Here is a 20,278-nt window from a genome sequence, read left to right as displayed (position 1 = left end):
CTTCCCCCCCAGCATTTTCAATGAATGCCCCCTGGTTCTAGTATTGTGAGAAAGAGAGAAAAATTTCTCTCTGTTAACATTTTCTACCCATGCATAATTTTGTAGACTTCAATCATTATCCCCTACATTGCCACCTCCTCTCCAAACTAAAGAGTCCCAAGCGGCTGCAGCCTCTCCTCATGGGAAGGTGCTCCAGTCCCTCAATCATCCTTGTTTGCCCTTCTCTGCACTTTTTCTATCTCCCTCAATATTCTTTTTGAGATCGCGGCGTGACCAGAACTGGACACAGTACTCAAAGATGCTTTGGTCAGCACCACTGCTTTATATAAAGGGTATGACAATGCTTTGCAGTTTATTATCCAATTCCTTTTCTAATGATCCCCAGCATAGAGTTTGCCTTTTTTTTACAGCTGCCATGCATTGAGTTGACATTCCCATGGAACTATCAACTAAGAGGCCTAAATCCCTTTCCTGGTCTGTGACTGATAGCGCGCACTGACCCTGTAAGCTACGTCTTAAATGTTAGAGAGTTTGGATTTTTTGCCCACTATGATGTGCATCACTTTTACATTTTGCTACATTGAACTGACATTGCCATTTCTGGGAGCCCACTCACACCTAATTTATCAAGGTCTGCTTGGAGCTCTTTGCAATCCTTTCGCGGTTCTCACCACCCTACATAATTTGGTATCATCCTGCAAACTTGGCCCACCACGCACTACCCACCCTACACCAGGTCATTTATGAATAGGTTAAAGAGCACTGGTCCCAAAACGGATCCTTGGGGGACACCACTCTTGACATCTCTCCATTGTGAGAACTTCCCATTTACACCCACTCTTTGTTTCCTGTGTTTCCTCAACCAGTTTTTTTAATCCACATGGGAGGACTTCCCCTCTTTATTCCTTCACTGCTGAGTTTTCTCAACAGTCTCTGGTGAGGAACTTTGTCAAAAGCCTTTTGGAAATCCAAGTAGACAATGTCCACTGGTTCACCCCTGTCCACATGCCTGTTTACACCCTCAAAGAACTCTAGTAAGTTTGTAAGACAGGATTTGCCTCTGCAAAAGCCATGCTGACTCTTTCTCAGCAGGTCTTGCTTTTCTACATGTTTTATAATTTTATCTTTAATGATAGATTCTACTAATTTACCAGGAACAGATGTCAAACTGACTGGCCTGTAATTTCCCGGGTCCCCCCAAGATCCTTTCTTAAAGATTGGTGTGACAACCCCGGGGCTTCCGGGATCTGTGGTTCTGTGACACAAAATGCATCTGAAAGGAAATATCTGCCCCCTCAAAAAATGCTCCCTCACTACAGGGCAGAGCTGCAATGTATAATTGACCACAGATTCCGGGCAGACAGGATCATAATGGCAAATCCCTCCAATTCACTTTAAACATAACTTAAATCTAAAGGATTTTGTACTCAGATATTCACCCAGATATCCAGAAATAATTCATTGGGCCCAGAATCTGACAAAACCAGTGGTGCCCCAAACATGGTGTACCGAGACTAGTTGATAACGTCATTGATTCACATCACTATTCCAGCAATGCCCAGGCTGCTTTGTGAGGCTTTCTGACCTCTCTCTGGTATACACAAAATGGTAACCTTCTCCAGGATACTGACAGTAAATACTCAGGACTGGATCTGAAAAATGCTATACCTGAAATTCATTTGACTGTGGAAGTGTGACATCTCCACCCAGGTTATTAAGAAAGAGTATCAAAACTGCAGAGGAAGAGGTCCCTGAGACACTATTGCAGAGGGCAGAGTGGCCTGGAATGGTGCTCCTTCCGCATCACTGTGCTGGCTCCAGAGGGGTTTCAGGCAGTTGGGAAGGCCCCAAAACAAAGCAAGCAAGCAAGCAAACAGAAAACCCAGCCACTTGAAAAAAAAATATGTTGCTCAAAATGACTTATGCCAACTTTTGGGTGGCATAAGTTTGCAACCAACGAGAGGGGGATTTTTAAGCTTGAAACCCAGTGGAAGCTGACTAAAGTCATACCTTCAGCCCACCTTCCACTGTGCCGGTGTAATCTTGCACATTGGTGGAACAGCAGGGTTGCAAGTTCCTTCAGGTTCAGGCACCATGGAACTGCATGGCACCCATCTGCCTGCATGTTTGCCCTTTCTGTTTGTGTTTTTTGCCCCTTATGCCAGCGGGGTGGGCACCCATGTCAGCATAAACCTGCACTGCTTCCAAGACTCCATTTGCCGCCTCCCTCTGGACTGGGCTGTCAGATCCCATCCTGGAGACTCAAAGAAACAACTCATAATTGGAATAAAACACATTCTCTTTTCTACCCATATTTCTTTCTCTGTTTGCTGATACTGCACCAGATGCTACACAGATGACCATCTCGGCCTGCCACTATTTTCCATCTGCTTGAAGAACGTCTATGTTAATTTCAGCCATAGATAAATACCAGAAAGACCACTGTGGGGGGAAAAGACAAGATTTTTGCCACTTTAGGAAAGCAAATTAGGCTCAACAATGCAGGTGCATGTGGAAATATGATTCCCTATTACACTATGGTTGTGGTGGTTTTGTAAAGCATGGAGGACCAATGATCAGTCACAATGAGATTTTCTAGGGACTTAATAAGTAAAGTCACAAAGAAACAATACATTTGTTCCTTGCACCAAAGCAAGTAAAGTGGCTGGATTCTACTGCCCGATTGCGGTTAGAAACTTCATTATTATCATTGGACTCCGGACATAATGCCAAAGACAGAATGTGAGTTGTCTGAGCTGTTAAAACCTTTGTCTCTCTCCTAACCTCCATTAGTCCCAACCGCTGCTACTGCTACATCCTCATTTCATTAGAAAATTGCTGAAGAGAACAACTCTAATGAGTGATGCAATTGCTAAACACTGGGAGCAGCAAAGTTTGATTAGATTTATAAAGGGAGCTGATGAGTTGTCCTAAGCATGGCATTAATGTCGCAAGAGGCAAAGTGGTTTCAACGCTTGCCTTTGCTTGCCTCATTGATAATGGAAAGAGGGAAATAATGAACTAGATGTCTTGGACAGTCACGTATGAACCAGACTGAGCAAGGATATAACTGGACTGGGAAAATATCCACCTGTAATTTAGATCATGTAGGAATGGTCAGGCTGTGGAGACTCCAAGTGACCAATCATCATTGGTGTTTTTTAAAAAAATAATAATGGCACCCTTCTGTTGAAGAGGACTGAAATCAAGGTTCTGTGCCTCCTGGTCATGTTAGTTTGTGTATCACTTTTTGGTTTTATGAACATATCAAGATTCATAATCATAATTCATATTTAGCAGAATAATGCAACACAAGCAGAGTCAGCACACTATGAGTGAGATTTTATTTAAAAAAGATTCTGTACTAAATAATGCTAAATAGTGAGGGTATCCATGGGTGGAAAATAACAAATATCTTTTCTAACTACACTTCATTTTAACTATGTAGTGTCTGGTACAAGGGAGATCAGAAGTAAAAAATGACTGTCCAAGGAGAACAACGAACGATTAACCTTTTTCCAAAGCTCCCCTTTTCTGCGTATGTGACACAAAGCACATGTCCATCAATACCCAAAAGTCAAACAAGCATTTTACTAATTATGATAGAGACACCTACATTCTAGAAAGAACTTATAAACTAGATGCCCTATTTGTTACAAGCTAATTTAGCTCATCTAGTTGCAGCAAACAAACAGCAAATTAACTCTTTAATGAGTGAGGGGAAATGGCATTCACAAAATCCAACCTCATAGAAGGAGGAGGAGGAAGAAGAAGAGCAGCAGCAGGAGGAGGGGTTTGGATTTATATCCCACCTTTCCCTTTTGTAAGGAAAAACAAGGTGGTTTACAAGCTTCTTTCCCTTTCTCCCCCCACAACAGACACCTTGTGAGGTAGGTGGGGCAGAGAAAGTTCTGAAGAGCTATGACTAGCCCAAGGTCATCCAGCAGGAATGTAGGAGTGCGGAAACACATCTGATTCACCCAGATAAGCCTCTGCCATTTAGGTGGGGGAGTGGGGAGTCAAACCCCGGTTCTCCAGATTAGAATTCCCCTGCTCTTAACCACTGTCATAGCTCAGGCATTCTGTCTAAGAAGATCTAGTTAACAATGTATGCATATGGGCCCTGGCTACTCTTATTTTCTTGGTTCTCATTCCCAGCTAGGGTAGCTGTAAATTTAATCATGAATGCATTCAGAAGTCAAACATCATGTTTGAAGACATGCACTGACCACTTGGCCAGCTCAGTTCATGCTGAGCAACTGCAAACCCCTGCTGAACCAGTTTGCATCAGATTGCCACAAAAACTGTGCATGCTTAAAGACCAAACTGATTGGTGGCTATTAGCATGGCTGAGAACTACTTAGATGAATACCAAAGGGTAGGGTTTAACTGGCACGACATTTATTTTTTTACTCATTTATATGATTTAAGAATGACCTAACAGCCTATTGAAACAATTACCAGCTCAGCAGAGCATTTATGCAACAAGGATGGCGCATGAGAGCACACCTCTGTGAAAAGCTAGTTGCGCTATACAGCATCGGAATACGGTGAAACAACCTGCTGCACAATCAGGAATTGATTGACAAACTCTTGAACCAGTCATTAAATAAAATCAGGTCCTGTCTGCAACCACACTCTGTCAGCCTAGCCTACTTCACAGGGTTGTTGAGAGGTTAAAACAGTGGAGAGGAGATGTGAATGATGTGAGCCTCTTCAAGATCCTATTGGGGAGAAAGTCAGGATATAAATGACTGAAACAAACCAACCAATCAGCAGACAGGACATGACCCTTAGTGGTGGTTGTTCACGTATCACTAATCTCAGCTAGAAAAGATGGGCAGATGTCACTTACCTCTCTAATTCTGGGATTTTCTTGGAACTTTTGAAAAACACAGCACAGAAATACCCCAGCCACTGAGAACTGAGTCATTAACAACCCAATTCAGAAGGGGGGGAGGACCCATTTCTGGACCTGGTGCAACACTGCGCTGGCATGGCTTCCCATTCCACTAGGACGAGGGGGAAATGAGCAGGTGGAGGGGTGTGGCTTGGGGGTTCTCAAGGACTGGTTGGGAGGTGAAACCAACCTTAGTCAGCTTCCACTACCCACCCAGCTCCCATGTGCCGACAGAGCTGGCATCAGAGATATGCCATGTTTTTTGTGGTGTATCTTTATTATCCCTTTGGTGGATTTTTGGTGGCTGGTTTTTCTTCAGGCTTCCTGCACTGTGGGAAAGCTTTTTGGAGGGGACGGTGTGGCACCAGACCAGTGCTATTCCCGCTTGCCTATCCAATCTAGATTGGGTTGTAAGAATCAAAAAGGAAGATAACCTGATCCTTCTTTTTTCCACTATGAGGCCTGGAAGCATCCCAACTCAACCCCATTGCAAGCCCCCCCTCCCCAGCCTTATTAATTCCCCCTCCCCCAAAAAAACTTAACTCCCAATAACAGTGATAGGAAAAGGTTCTCCAAGCCAACAGGAATTTCTTACTATACCTTGATGGAGTTTCTGAATCAAAGGATACAAAGGATCCTATACTATCATGCTAAGGCACTTACATCTACAGTGATGTGATAGTAAGCCCATCATAATTCAGTGGGATTTAATTCTGTCTTTCAAGAGGTATGGCTATCAAGCCATCTCACTGAGTATTTATTTATTTAAAACATTCATATCCCCATCCAAAGGGATGGGGCGAATCTGCCCATGGGAGTGATGCACTGCCACATATTCTGGCATGCATCCGCCACTGCCCTCCCCGGTGGTCGGCCACAGCACAGGATGCTGTGGCTGCATCCCTGCACCTCCACAACCAGTGCACCAGGGGCAGTCCAGGGTGTAACTGGGGGAGGAGTCAACTGTATTTGGCTCCCTCCTGGCCATTCACCACCCTACACTGGCTTAAGCTGCCAAAAAGGCAGCATGTCTATACAGCCCCATCGAGGCTTCTCGGCAACAGGGCGGCTTTTTCTCTTTGCCAGCCTCCCCAGGTCACCAGGAAGCCTCTCCGGGAGCAGAGCATGGCTGCAGTGCCACAGCTGGCCACCTGGCCATGTGGATGGGGCTGCTAGAGAGCTTCAGAGAACTGTTCAAGGTAGATCACAAAATAAAACAAGATAAGATAATCAAAATGTAATTAAAACTAACCAGCATTAAAATACACCCAATAATATCCAGAAGCATTGCTTGCGTCACTCACTTTCCTAGATCTTCAATACCTGCCACCGTTGTACCAGAAATATCTGCATTTGAGCTTGGAGCCTTTTGCAGCAAAGGGTGTGCTGTATGTCTGAGCCATAGATCCTCAGCTGCCTTCTCCGCTTCCTAATACATACTATCCTCATTCAGAAAGAAAATCACCCTAAATGTAAGATGGTTCCCCTAAAAAAAATGAAATTATACGTAAAACCAAATGACCCTCAATTTAAAGCAACCCCTCCCCCAGATGGGAAAAGTATAACTGTTTTAATTGCACAGTAATCAATATACAATAAGTAATATAGGCAGCAGAAGGAAATGTTATCACTTTTTACACCTCTTGCATTGTAACACTTCACAAATAGTATTGACTCATGCTGTTTCAAATTTTAAAAGGCAAGAGACTAGTTTTTTACCCACCCACCCTGAGCCAAACTTACTAGGCAAAGCCTGTGATAATGACTGACCATCTGGCAGTGCTGCAGTCCTAAACAGAATTATGTCTTAAGCCCAACAAAAGCATTGGGCTTAGAAGGGTGTAATCCTCCTCCTTGAGATGGCACTGTTAAATCTCCACCCGCCCCCCATAATGACTTCTGTAAGGTAGGAATCACACTTCTCCAGGAAAACTGTGTTAGATCACCAATCCATCAATCCCTTCAATCCAGCAAGAGCATTTTTATCCTTCACTATCTGAAATGTCCACAAAATCATGACCACAAATTTTAAAGTGTCCACTAACAGCTATAGCTACTGTGAAAAACCTGGGGGCTTGGGGGGGGGGTCTCTCCTAGGAAGAAAAAGAAGCACTGAACTACTAGGCAACGTCTTATTAAAACACAAGGGAAAAGGGAAAAGCTGAAGTTAAATTTTGAGCCAGAAGTGTGGGTCAGTATCAGCAGAGGAATAAATCTACCTCTGCTATTCCTACTGCTTCTTATTATTCACCAGGCAAAAGACTGCAAATTCCAAAGCCAAAGCGCCCACCCTGTGATGTGCATCAGATTCATACAAGCTGAAAATATACTTGTAAAATTATTGGCATTTTTTAGGTACCGGTAAATTTCGGGTTAGGGTTTGGCCACTGGCCAGATTCAGTTTTTCTACCTTTTTGTTTAGGTTTTAAAAACCTAAACCTGAAAATTTTCAGTTCTCTCCATAATGGCTCCTCAAGTCTACATTGAGGAAAACTCGCAACTGAATGCAGTGTTGGAATGAGCCTAGCACAGCACTGAGATCTCTGTCTCTCCCCCCACCCCCTAACACCATCTCCCAAGTCCCAGAGGACTTGTGTTAAGCAGTGACAGCAAGGAGATCTGAATACTGAACTGAGCTGAGCCTAGTACAGCATCCAGATCTCTCCCCCCACCCCCACCCCACCCCCACCCCCCGCACCAGCTCCAAAAGCAAACAAAGCTGAATCATCTTTGGCTTTTTTCAGTAATTTAAAAAAAACTCAGAAAGGGGGGGGTTAGTTTTTAGTGATTTGGGTTTACTAAATCACCAACCCTAAATAAAGCTGTGCTGTAGTGAATGAAGACTTTACTTTTTCAAGAAAGCAACTGGACTCAAAGTGCCTCCCCACATGCTTGGGAGTTTAGGATCTATGTTTGAACAGAGAATATTTTACTTGGGCCCCAACTACTAGTGCTGCTGCTGCTGCTGCTGCTGCTGCTGCTGCTGCTTCTGCTGCTGCTGGTGGTGGTGGTGGTGGAGGAGGAGGAGGAGGAGGAGGAGGAGAGCAGTAGGAGCTTGAATTTATGCCCCACCTTTCTCTTCTGTAAGGAGAAACAAGGTGGCTTACAAGCTTCTTTCCCTTCCTCCCCCCACAACAGACACCTTGTGAGGTAGGTGGGGCTGAGAGAGTTCTGAAGAACTGTGACTAGCCCAAGTCACCCAGCAGGAATGTAGGAGTGTGTAAACACATCTGGTTCACCAGTTAAGCCTTTGCCACTCAGGTGGAGGAGTGAGGAATCAAACCCGATTCTCAAGATTAGAATCCACCTGCTCTTAAACACTACACCATGCTGGTTAATTATCAGCTTGGGTAAAAGCAATCCAAAAACTGTGCCAGAAAAAAATAAGTGAAGAAGTGTCCTCTCAGATTCATGCATGCACTCACAAAAGCCTCAAGCCCCTGTCCCAGCATGACACATCATGACAAGATAACCCCCTCTTTTTAGGGAACCAAGAAGAGTTTTAGAAAGTCATATTCCCTTTGAATAAATATTGTATATCTTGTTTTTGCTAGCACAGACATAGTTCCTCCTCTCCCTAGCCCTGTTTTAGTTTTTCCTCTCTGTTCTCAGACAGTTTGCAACTATTCTTTAGAATATTAAATTGATGTAAGACTGCAGAGCTGAAAAAAATAAACTGAGCTGACTTATGCATGGGGAACAAATGATCAAATAAGGCTTGTGAATCTAATAATTGAAGGCTTTCATCCTTAAAACCTGCCACCGTGTGAACTGCCTAGGTTTCTGCCCAGCAAAGGGCTGGGCATGATGTTCTCATTCTGCTCACCTTTTGATTTCAGGGAATCAAAGGTGTCCTGTTGAGCAGTGTTCTGTGAATGAGAATAAGGTCCGGAATAAATTGCTCACAAAATCCATGCCAAGCTAAGCCCTTGATGGCTCCCAGCGGCCACATATGCCTTTTATACAAAACTAGGCAATGCTCTGCCGACCTTATGGATCCATCACCCCTTCTCTAAATGGGTCAGCGGAGAACACTCTGGTTTCCCCTTCCCAAATGTAGACTAAACAGGGCATCATCTGTGCCATGCAAATAAACCTTATCACTGCAGTTGTGTTCCCGAGCTGTTGTTGTTTTTGTTGCTTTTCTCTTAGAAAGGCACTTTGACCTGTTAGATTTTTTTTTCTAATGCAGCAGCCAAGCTATTAACTATCTCGGGGACAACCTGAAACAAAACCTGAAATTAAGTAGTAGTAAGACTGACTTGCTTATAAATAACAAGCTCAGAATATGAATTTTCATTGTTTGTAATACACAATAGCCCTGACCTGAATAGCCCAGGCTAGCCTGATCTCATCAGATCTCAGACTCTGGCAATTATTTGGATGGAAGAGTTCAAAGGACTATTGGGGTCTTGGCATAAAGACAGACAGTGACACATCACCTCTGGACATCTCTTCCCTAGAAAACCCCTCCAGGGATCACCGTAAGTCAGATGACAGCAAAAAAAAATGCACAATTGTATTGCAACTTGTGCACTCTTGTGTGACATTCTTTTTCTATTTGTGCCTGAACATGTGTTGTGTGTGGATCATCCACTTCTGTACCCATCTAGCTGGCATTAATCAGACCAAGGAGCATATGTGGGACATGCTCAAAACTTAATTGTTTCTACACTGTCTTAGTCTTGATAACTTGAAGACTCTCTTCTGTTTGATAGCTGACACTGGCCTTTTGCACACATTTGGTTTCTTCAGGTCAAGTATGCATTATTTTTGGGTCAGATTCTCAATTCTGCACGTGCTCCGCCCTCCTTTCAGAACTCACTGCACTGCAGATCAAAGAAGTCCTGTGGTTTCCCAGACCAGAGAAATCATGATTCTTTCCCTGCCTGGTAAGGGAAAGTGAAGCAGAGCAGTATGCATTTTGCTTCCTTTGACTTTTCCACTCCTTCATGCCTTTCCCCACCCACGCAGGTGCAGTTTTGCTGGCATTTCTAAGGGATCAATAAGGCTCCTTTAAAAAAAAACACACACAGAGGCAATAGATCGAAGAAATGGCCATTGATAGAAAAGAAAAGAAGAAACAGCCAGCAAACAACCTTCTGAACCAGGAAGCAGGGAGCAGGCAAAATGATGGTGAGGCTTGGGGAAAACCTCCTCACATGTAAACAAAGAAATACAGTGAGACCTCACTGCGAAGTACACAGCCACACCCAAAACTGTCAGTGCACAAAGGACCATTGATACAATGCAGTTCCATGCAGAGTTTCACCACTCTAAGGCCGTTTCCACATGGGTCAAAAAAGCCAGTAAAACGAGGGTAAAAACAGCATTATGGGCGGGGAGTTCACATGACCACAGCTGCAGAAACAACACTGCAGCGATGCAGCAACGCTCCAGCTGACCCACAGCGATGTATTCGAAAATCGCTCAATGAGCATGCCTTTTCAACAATGGCTCTCCCCAGCCAGCATCGTACAAAGCGCCCGCCACAGACTCGGCCCCCCCACATCATGCTGCAGAGCCTGCCCCCCACAATGGCGGCCCACACTGGCCAATCCTGGCACCAAATGCCCACGACGTCTACCCTGGGGGGAAAAGAATGCTATTTGCAAAGCGCAGTTGTGCAAAGTGCCATGTTTCAGTCGGTGCGCTACATGTCCATGGCGCGCCTCCCCATGTGAACGCTCCGTTGCCGCAGCGTTGCCAATAACATCGACAGCACAATGCTGTAATTGTGCAGAAACAGCCTAAGACTGCTGATTTAAATGAGCTTATTGTGCAAGTAACTCTACAATAATACTGAACTGTTAAGAGCTATGGATTTGCTCCATCTGTGGTCATGGGTTATTATAACAGAAGTACTGAACTGTTGTATAGGTGACATCCTGAAGCTTATCTGTGTCAATTCCTGCCTGCCCTACAATTCTCAAGTGACATTGTGGCAATTCACATGTGCCAGAACATTTTTATAAATCAATATTGAACCATTTTTTTTCAATGATGCATGGAGGAAACACATCATGTGTAATATGAACAACAGAGATTAATCTACTATTGGTGGAAACTTTCTACCAGATAGTGGGCTTAGAAACAATGATACAAGACCAAAACAGATTGCTGTTGAGGTGGCAAACTGCAGGCCAGTGATAGAGTCTAGCTATCAGAAATTCAAAAAGGGGAAAGACCAATGAGTTTGGAAGTCTACAAGGGGAAGAGTATCAACAACCAGAATACCACTGGCCCAGCAGGAATGTTATTGTCTCAGATAGTTGACGGAGCCGATAAATGCAAAGCCAAAATAATATTGTGTGCTTACTGTTTTCATGTAGGGATGATGCTACCAGATTTCACAGCCTGGTTGTTTTGAACTGAAAAGAATTGTTTCTCTCCCATGCAAATCTAATCTGTGGGATCATATTCGTACGTTAAATTTACACATATATGACTAAGGAAGGGGTTGTGTTATTCTGTCTTTTAAATGACATATAATATGCAAAGTATTAAAAGAATGTCAAAATAGCATAAAAGAAACAAAAAAACACATGCTGGGAACATGAGGAACAAAAGTGGGTGCAAAGAAAGAAAGAAAGAAAGAAAGAAAGAAAGAAAGAAAGAAAGAAAGAAAGAAAGAAAGAAAGAAAGAAAGAAAGAAAGAAAGAAAGAAAGAAAGAAAGAAAGAAAGAAAGAAAGAAAGAAAGAAAGAAAGAAACCACCAACCAATCAGGGCATATTTCGACATCCACCATGACCAAGAAACACAACCTATGGCAGAACCATTTAGACAAACACAGCCTTTGTCATGGGTTAAATTTTCAAAAGCTGTGTTCATTTAGGGGGAAAATTGATATTTCATTTCCCAGTGGCAACTCCCACTACCTAGCCACAGTGGTTCCAAAATAAATGAATGTTTTCTACCTCATCACACTATTTCCAATCCTACCTTGCACTGACTATAGCCCTTATGACCTTTACTGACAATACCCCACAGAGGATTTCAAAGCTTCTTTCTGTACACATCCCGTAATGAACAGTTTGCTAATATTTTGTAAGCTGTAGATGCTATTTTTAATTTTCCCAGAAGTCTTTTCTTTAAGAAAAAGTTTCTCCCTGATCCAAAAAACACTGTGCTCATTCTAACAGGCGCTCAGCTTGAGGTACAAGAGTGTTCAGAAACAAAGGGGGGGGGCAGAATAAAGTTCCTCTCAACCTTATTGATGGTCTCAGAGTGCTGGACAGACCAGCAGAAGACTGTTTATCTGTTAAACTACGAATCCAGGGATGCTCTAGAGCAGTGATGGCGAACCTTTTTGAGACCGAGTGCCCAAATTGCAACCCAAAACCCACTTATTTATCGCAAAGTGCCAACACGGCAATTTAACCTGAATGCTGAGGTTTTAGTTTAGAAAAAACGGTTGGCTCCAAGGCATGTGTTACTGAGGAGTAAGCTTGGTGGTAGTCGGGGGCTTTGCTTTGAAGCAACCGTGCAACTCTTCCAACAGGTGAATCACGGCCCTGGGGGATTTACTCAGAAGCAAACCCCATTGCCAGCAACCGAGCTTACTCCCAGGTAAAGGATCGTGCTTTAGTTCTTCGCATGAAAATCAGTGAGATTTAACAGCGCTTAACAGGGTTACCTACACTGCTTCCCCAAAACTAGGTCTTAGGTTTAATGCTAATAATCAAGCCCAGTGGCCCAGGCAAGCCTAGATGTGTGTGGGGGGAGGCACTCTGTTTGCGCGTGCCCACAGAGTGGGCTCTGAGTGCCACCTCTGGCACCCATGCCATATGTTCGCCACCACTGCTCTAGAGCAAACAGCCAGGTTTTTATGCACGGTCATAAACTAGCGATCTTAATTTTGCTTTGCACTTTATCTTTTAATTTTTTTTAATATTTGTAACTTGTGCCATTAAAGGTTATCTATATCTATGAGAAACAAAGACTATGAACTGGTTCTGGTGGGTTTTCTGGGCTGTGTGGCCATGGTCTGATGGATCTTGTTCCTAACGTTTCACCTGCATCTGTGGCTGGCATCTTCAGAGGTGTATCACAGAGAGAAGTCTGTTACACACTGTGTCCAGAGAGAAGGAAATTTCTGGGGTTTGGCTACTCCGCAACAGAAATCAGAAGAGCTTTAAGACCAAGAGAAACCCAGAGGACTGAGGAGAAACAGCCCACCACAGGAAAAAAAAATATTTCTACCATACATCAAAGGAATCACTGATCAAATAGGGAAACTGATGAAAAAACATAACCTACAAACCATCTTCAAACCTACCAGGCAAATACAGCAGATGCTACACTCAGCAAAGAATAAGAGAGACTCCCTCACTTCTGAAGGAGTCTACTGCATACCCTGCAGCTGTGGAAACCACAAAACATAGGAACCACAAAACGTAGCATTCAAACTCGTATTAAGGAGCACGGAAGACACTGTCGGCTTAACCAACCTGAAAAATCTGCAGTTGCAGAACATGTCTCAAACAAAACTGGACATAACATTTTATAACATTTATAACATAACATTTTATTTGAAAACAGTGAAATTCTGGACAATTCAGAAGGATACTTTGTCAGACTGCACAGGGATGCAATTGAAATTCACAAACACTAAGACAATTTCAACAGGAAATAAGAGACTTTGAAATTTAGCAAAGCTTGGCTACCACTACTTAAAAACACCAAAAGCAAACCCCAAGGGCATGCTAAGTTCATGAACAATGGACTCCACCCAAACACAGGATTTGCATTCACCAATACTACTGCTGAGGCAGGGCATGAAAATGTGAATCACTCCCTGGACTGACAAGCCCCACCCGCAATTCAATACTATCAACCACATCTTTGCATAACAAGTTCCAGTCAGACACTTGCTGATTGGTTCCCCACCCTGGGACATGGACAATATTTACCCAAACATTTCCTTCTCGATGGACACAGTGTGTAACAAACTTCCCTCTGTGATACACCTCTGAAGATGCCAGCCACAGATGCAGGCGAAACGTTAGGAACAAGATCCACCAGACCACAGCCCGGAAAACCCACCAGAACCAGTTGAATCCGGATGTGAAACCCTTCAACAAATAAGATGCACCTGAATAACCAGGGGCAGCCATTGCTGCCGTGGTGAGCAACGCAGCAAGATAAGGGGCATGCATGGCCTGGTGGCAAGCTGCAGAACCGGGTGCAATGATTGGCTCCCCCCGAAAAAGGCGGGAGGAGCCTGGGTATATCTAGACGCCTTCCCCGGTCCAGCGCCCTTCCCGGGCGGCGAGAACCAGCAAAGGCGTGGGTCGTGTAATGTTACCCGTCGCGTAAGCGCTCTGGAAGGTGCATCAGCCTTTTCTTTCACCTTTCCTTTCTTAGCTGATTTTTTCCTTCGCTTCCTCTCGGCCTCCTCCGGCTTCCACCGTTTCAAGCCTTTTCTTTCCTTTCACCTCTTCTGGGCCGGGTCTCGCCGCCGCCATGGGGCCGAAAAGGGCCAAGAGCAGGGAGCCTACTGCAGAAGCTGGCGGTGTTCATCGGGCAGAAGCCCAGCGTGCTCGCTGAAGACGGGAATCCGAACCCAGACTGGCCCGGGGACGTCGGACGACAGCCCGGTCTGATGTCGAACGCAGCGAGCGCAGATTTGTCGCGACTCGAGCTTGTCTCCCATCGGCAGGAGGACGGACGGTCGGCATGGCGGGACAGTCTCCCTTAGGAGGGGCCCTCCGCGGTCCCGAGGGGAGTGCAGGCCCCGGCATCTTCCCGGCCCCGAACATGTCGGGCTGAAGTATGGGCACCGGATCCGTTGCGCTTTGTCTCAAGCAACCTGGCGGACACCCTGTTGCATCCTTTCACAAGTCTCGGCGGAGCGGCATGGCGGAAGTCAGACCCCACTCACCCGGGGGTCGGGGCCCCTGAGCCCACCGCGCCGGCGGTGGCATCGGAAAGCTTGGGCGCCGGCGGGGGCCTTCGAGCGGAGCAGCCGGATAGAGCTGCAAAATCTTTAGCCGCCGGTTAAGCGCCCATTATGCCGGGTGGATGCTGTCCGGCTGGCTCCCTCGGGGCGCTGAGGGTAGGAGGAGGAAGCGGCCGCCATGGGCGTTCCGGTTCTCCAGGCGCATCTAAGCTCTTCCGTCGCCGGGTGAGTCTACTGAGGATGATGACGCTAGCGAGGGGCTGGCCTTCGGGGAATTTTGGGTGCGGGGGAAGAGGGTGCCTGCTCTCCCACCCGTGGCTTGCTAAAAGCGCAGAGTATTTCGGGCGACGGCGAAGCGCCATCCTCGCCCAGCTTCAGGGACGCACCGGCGGCTTGACTTCCGGGCCCGGGTCCCACCCTCCCCAGGAAGCTCGGGAAGCGCAGCGCTGGATGGGTATTGCCACGGTGGGACATCTTTAAGTTCCTGCGGCGGGAGGGGAGTTGGGTTTGTCGGGCGGGAAGGCCGCCATAAAACGGAAGGACCCGGCAGCGGCCGAGCGGAATTTTAACAACTGGCTGGGGTGGCTTCACCGAATTCCTGGCCCCCATCGGGGCATGGCGTCTCCAAGTGGGCCTGGCATCTGGCAGCTCACATGGCTCCATAAAAGGCGGGCTCGGGCGCTATTGGGAAAATGCTGCCATCGCCACGACGAGGCTATCCGCAAGAACGCTTCGCGACAAGTGCTCTTTCCGCGACCTCATCCACCACCAAACCTGGATGGTCGTGGTCCAGCCCGCCATGGGAGGGGCTATGGATCCTCCTGTTCTTACAAAACCCGGCATCCTACCCGGGGCGAAGCAAATAAGGGGTTGCCGCAGTCCCACGTTGTGCTTACCAGCTGCAAAAATGTAGATTTGAGCACTCTTTTGCGTTCTTTTGTCCCAAACAGCCACAGCAGGACCAGCTGTCCTTAAGCCGGGCGGATCCTTTCCTCCTTTTCGGCAGGCTCGGTCGCCCGCCAGTGGGCCCTCCCACAAAGATGCCGGTGGCCAGGGCAGTGCTCCCGCCTCCGCGAAACACTGAGATGTCGGCTCAGCTGCAGTCTCGGGCTCCTACAACCGTTCAAGTGGGCCTGCTGTTGGAGCATGCAGCTTTATCCAGACAGGGGGGCTGCGCTACCGCTGGGGGGATGGTTTCTCTTCTGGCTTCCGTGATCCCATACCAACGCCCGGGCGAGGGCTCACTAAGCCAGCAATCTAAAATCTGTCCGCGATCTCCCTGGAGTGGTGGCTGATAAGCTCAACAAATGAAAACCGCAGGCCGGCCGTATTGCCATTCCTTTCAGTCACCCTCCTCTCCCCAACCTCAGGGTCTCCCCAATTGGCGCCGCGCCCCGCAGAAAGCCCCGGGGGAGTTTCGCTTTAATTCAACACCTTCTCCTACCCTCAAAGCGCATCTGCGTGAATCATTTCATTGACCCAGAGGCCAACGGTCCATTACGCCACCCTGGACGAAGCCATCCTCTGCATCAGGCAGGCGGCCCGGGGGCATCCCTAGCAAAGCGTGATCGCAAACCGCCTCTCCGGCTCCTGCTCATTTCCCCCTTGGACTTCGAAAGGGCATCCACTTCGCGGGCAATTGGTATGTGGACAAGGCCATGCCCATGGGCTGCTCCTTTGCCTGCACCGCCTTTGAGACTTTCAGCACTTTCCTTGAATGGGCTTTCAGGCAGCTGGGTGCCCTCCGGGTCTGGTGACCCATTACCTTGATGATTTCTTGTCATCGGCAGGCAGGGCACCCGGGAGCGCGAAAGGGCCCTTCAGGCTGTCCAGGTCCTGGTCGCCGAGCTGGCCGGGGTCCTCTTTGGCTCCCAACAAGACGGGTGAGGGCCCGCCACTGCCCTCACAGCTACCTGCATTCACCTGGACACGGTCCTAGTACGCCGTCACCCTCCCCGCTGACAAAGCTTGTAGCCCTTTCAGCCCCTGCTCCAGTCCGCTTTTCCTACTCTAAAATGCAGGGTGCTTCAACCAGTCCTTTTACTCGGCCACCTCAATTTCGCTTGCAGGGTGGCGGTTCCCGGCAGGGCTTTCTGCTCCCGGCCGGCTTATGTCCTTTGTCGTAATGCAAGTCCCCTGACCATCACATCAGGGTCTCCTGGGGCATGAAAGAAGACCTACAGGTCTGGTTGTCCTTCATCCGAAACTTCAACGGCATCTCTCTGTGGCAATCCGCTTTGCCACCTGGCCTGGAGCCGCAGGTGCACTCCTGATGCCTCTGGGGCTTTTGGTTTCGGTGTGTTCTTCCGGGGTCAGTGGGCGCAGGGCCTTTGGCCCCCAGAGGGGCACGCGCAGGGCATCACCAGGGATCTCCCTTTCTGGAGCTGTTCCCCATCCTGGTGGCGGTGCACATTTGGTACCTACCTCTGGCTTAACAAACGGGTGCCTTTCTGGTGCGACAACCAGGCAGTGGTATGCGTGTGGTAAACAGACAGTCGAGCACAGCGGCCTGCCTGGCCATGCGCTTGGCTCCGCACTTTGGTTCTTACCTGGGCTCTACTCCATAAATATCTCTTTCAAAGCTGCTTTCGCTCCAGTGGTTTGCAGAATGAGATTGCTGGATGCTTTATCTCGCCAGCAGGTGGATCGCTTTCCGCCGCCTGGCCCCCGGGGCGAGCCGCTCCTCGGGCGACAGTGCCGGCGGCCTCTCTGGAGCCTTTGGCAACGAGATCGCCATCACAGGTGTTTTGAACTCGCTGGCACCGCCACGCAGGTGGCAGGCAATAATGCATGGAGCCGCGGCGATTTCCTGAGCCGCCGCGCCCTCTGGGCGCCGGCTCATTCGGGCATGCGTGGACACTGGCCTCCTCCTCGAGTATTTGGTCCGGCTCCATGGGCAGGGGATGCACCTACCAAGCACTTCATGGGGTGCGCACCTGGCGGGCATCGCTTTACCGTGCAAGGTTTCCGGTTTTCCTGACGTCACCAGTTAAGGCTGCTTGTAGTCCTACCGCCTAGTGGCTGGGTGGCGGCGCGGTGGGCAGCACCAGACAGAGGGGATTCCTCAGGCTTTCCAGTCACTCAAGGAAGTGTTGAGGGACGGGTCACTGGGGTACTAGGGCAGGTGCGCGCTTTCGCTATGAGCGCTTTGCTTTTCGCCGCCTTTCCACCTGGCACACCATGCAGCGGGCTTTCAGGCCTGGGGAACTGGTCGCCTTGGCTACCAGGGATCGACCTTCTTCCAGCACTGGCGCTGCAAAGGGAACACCTCGGCCCTGTCGGGGACATGGTCTCACGCCATTAGCCGCCCCCCCCCCCCCCCCCCCCCCCCCCCCCCGGTAGAGAGCGTACCATTCAAAAACCGACTCAAGAGGGCAAGGGGCTTGGGTCACTATGCCGCCCTACCGGCGATGCCACCTGCCCCCTCCCCCCCCTTTATTGAAGTGGCTAATGCACAGGCCTCGGGTGGGTGGCATGCTCTTGGTGCATCGAGGATGGGTCCCCTCACCAGGTTCCAAAATGCTGGCGGTAAGTTCAGGGCATGCTTGGCTCGCCGGGCTACCGGGCCAGCTGGAGTTCGGCCTGCACTCGCCTTTTCAGAATAGGGGCATTAATATAGCCACGGCCGCGAAAGCAGCATGCAGAAGGCAGGGCCCCGGATGATATCCGCAGTTTGGGCAGGTGGCGGTCGGGGGCCTTTCGGGCGTACATTCGCTTCCACACCTGACTTGTTGATTTCCCTCCTCAGTGCCCTCCTCCAGGGGACGCCGCAGACTGTCTATCGGCAGGTGTGGGTCGTGGGGCACAGCCCTCACCGACAGAGTCGGGATTATGGCTGCAAGTCCGGAATGGGTTGGCATCTCGACTCGGGGCGACGTAAGAATTTCCTTGGATGGGGGCAGGGGCACATGCTTTTGGCATGAGCCAGAGAGCTTCCAAGGTCATTGAATACATTTTTCAGCTGGCTGCTAACCGACCTCCCTGGTCATCCACCTTGGGGAGGAAGATCTCCCCGCCAGGTCGGCCTGACTCATGCGCTTTGGCGGTGGCCGCCATCGCCAGGAGGTTTGCCAGGCACCGCCCTAATATGACCTTGGTTTGGTTCCGAGATGGTGCAGCGGGCCCATTGAGCCGAGCGGGTGGATCCCTCTGCAGTGGACAGGGCCTGCAGAAAAGTCAATAAGGCGTCACGCCAAGGTGGTGCTTCGGGGAGCGGTGGCAGAACAATTCGAAATCACCCGGGACGCCATGGACCTCTTTTTTTTCAGCCGGATGGCGTCCGCTTCTGTCCCAATCGGGGCACATGGACTTGTGGCTTCAGTCAGTTCAGCTTTACCCTCTTCGGTCCGGTGGTTAAGATAGAGACAGGCTCAGGCTTTGAGGAGCTTAAGGTGAGCCGCGGGTGGCAGCTGCAAGGCGGGGTGGTTTGCAGCTCTGCGGGCGTCGCGACGGGTTTGGTAACGGTGTCGCATTAATCTGGGGAGATGAACGAAGCCCTTCCGGCTGGGGCTCCCAGGCTTGCTCTATGAGTTTCCGGGGTAATGGCAGGCTACAGGCCGGGCAGGTCGGCCGCTGCCCGACAATCTCTGTGGGAGTGGGTTAAGGTTACCGTTAGGGCGGCCATATTTAGCTGCAGCCCGGTGCCCATTAATTCCCAGCAAGTTAACGGAGGGAAGATCGGCTGGGGCGGCTGCTTTGGGGCTCAGCCGGGTGCCCTGCTCTTCAGCAGGGCGTGGAAGTGTGGAAGCATTCATGAGTATGATCTCTGGGCTTCCCTTCCCGCCAGTTTCCCATCTCTATTGGGATGTGATGTACTAAATTCGCCTGCTTGCCCAGCTCTGATGGCGTTCTTGTTTATATGTTTGTTGTTTAATAAACGGGTTATGCCCATTCCCTCCTTTTCCAGCCTGTCGCCGTTGTGGTGTAATTTATTGAGCCGCAGGGAGTCTCTACCTATCTACAAAGCAAATAAGATGCACCTTGAATAACCAGGGCAGCCATTGCAAGGCGTTATGGTGAGCAAATCTTTGAAGCAGCAAGATAAGGGGTATGCATTGCAAACAATAGCCTTAAGGCTGGAAAGAAAAGAAAGAAATTTTACTAAATTCAGAAAATGGTTAGTATTAGAATATATTTGGGGAACAAGTGACATTGGATATTTTCGATATACTAACCAAAATAAGACGCGGCAAGACAAACAGAATAGAAATTTTGAAAAATATGGATAATATACGTCGGACTGGATGAAAGCAGTTCGAAATACTCCAAGAAAAAAAAAAAAAAAAAAAAATGGGAGAAGAGGCTTACAGCAAGAATGAACTTTACTGCTGCTTGTGTGTGAAAAAACTAAGAAGAAGCAATGGGGGGGTGGGAGGCAAGGGGGAAAAATGTATTGTTTGGAAAATGTGTATGGCGAAAAGAAATTATTATCATAAATTGTAAAATCTTCAAAATGATAATAATAAAAAAAAATTAA

The 20,278-nt window shown here is 48.1% G+C and overlaps 1 long non-coding RNA gene across 1 annotated transcript; it reads left to right on the top strand.

Annotated features, from left to right (window-relative positions):
* The first annotated feature begins 9,403 nt into the window (after positions 1 to 9,403).
* LOC125442395 lies at positions 9,404 to 20,030 on the top strand. Its single transcript, XR_007245993.1, has 3 exons — positions 9,404 to 9,419; positions 11,149 to 11,155; positions 19,924 to 20,030. It is a non-coding gene; the product is annotated as an uncharacterized LOC125442395 (long non-coding RNA).
* Positions 20,031 to 20,278: the final 248 nt, after the last annotated feature.

This window comes from Sphaerodactylus townsendi, linkage group LG13 (assembly GCF_021028975.2).
Source record: "Sphaerodactylus townsendi isolate TG3544 linkage group LG13, MPM_Stown_v2.3, whole genome shotgun sequence".
Lineage (NCBI taxonomy): Eukaryota > Metazoa > Chordata > Lepidosauria > Squamata > Sphaerodactylidae > Sphaerodactylus > Sphaerodactylus townsendi.
The sequence above is the reverse complement of the archived record's forward strand: the minus strand, read 5'-3'. Positions and strand labels throughout refer to the sequence as shown.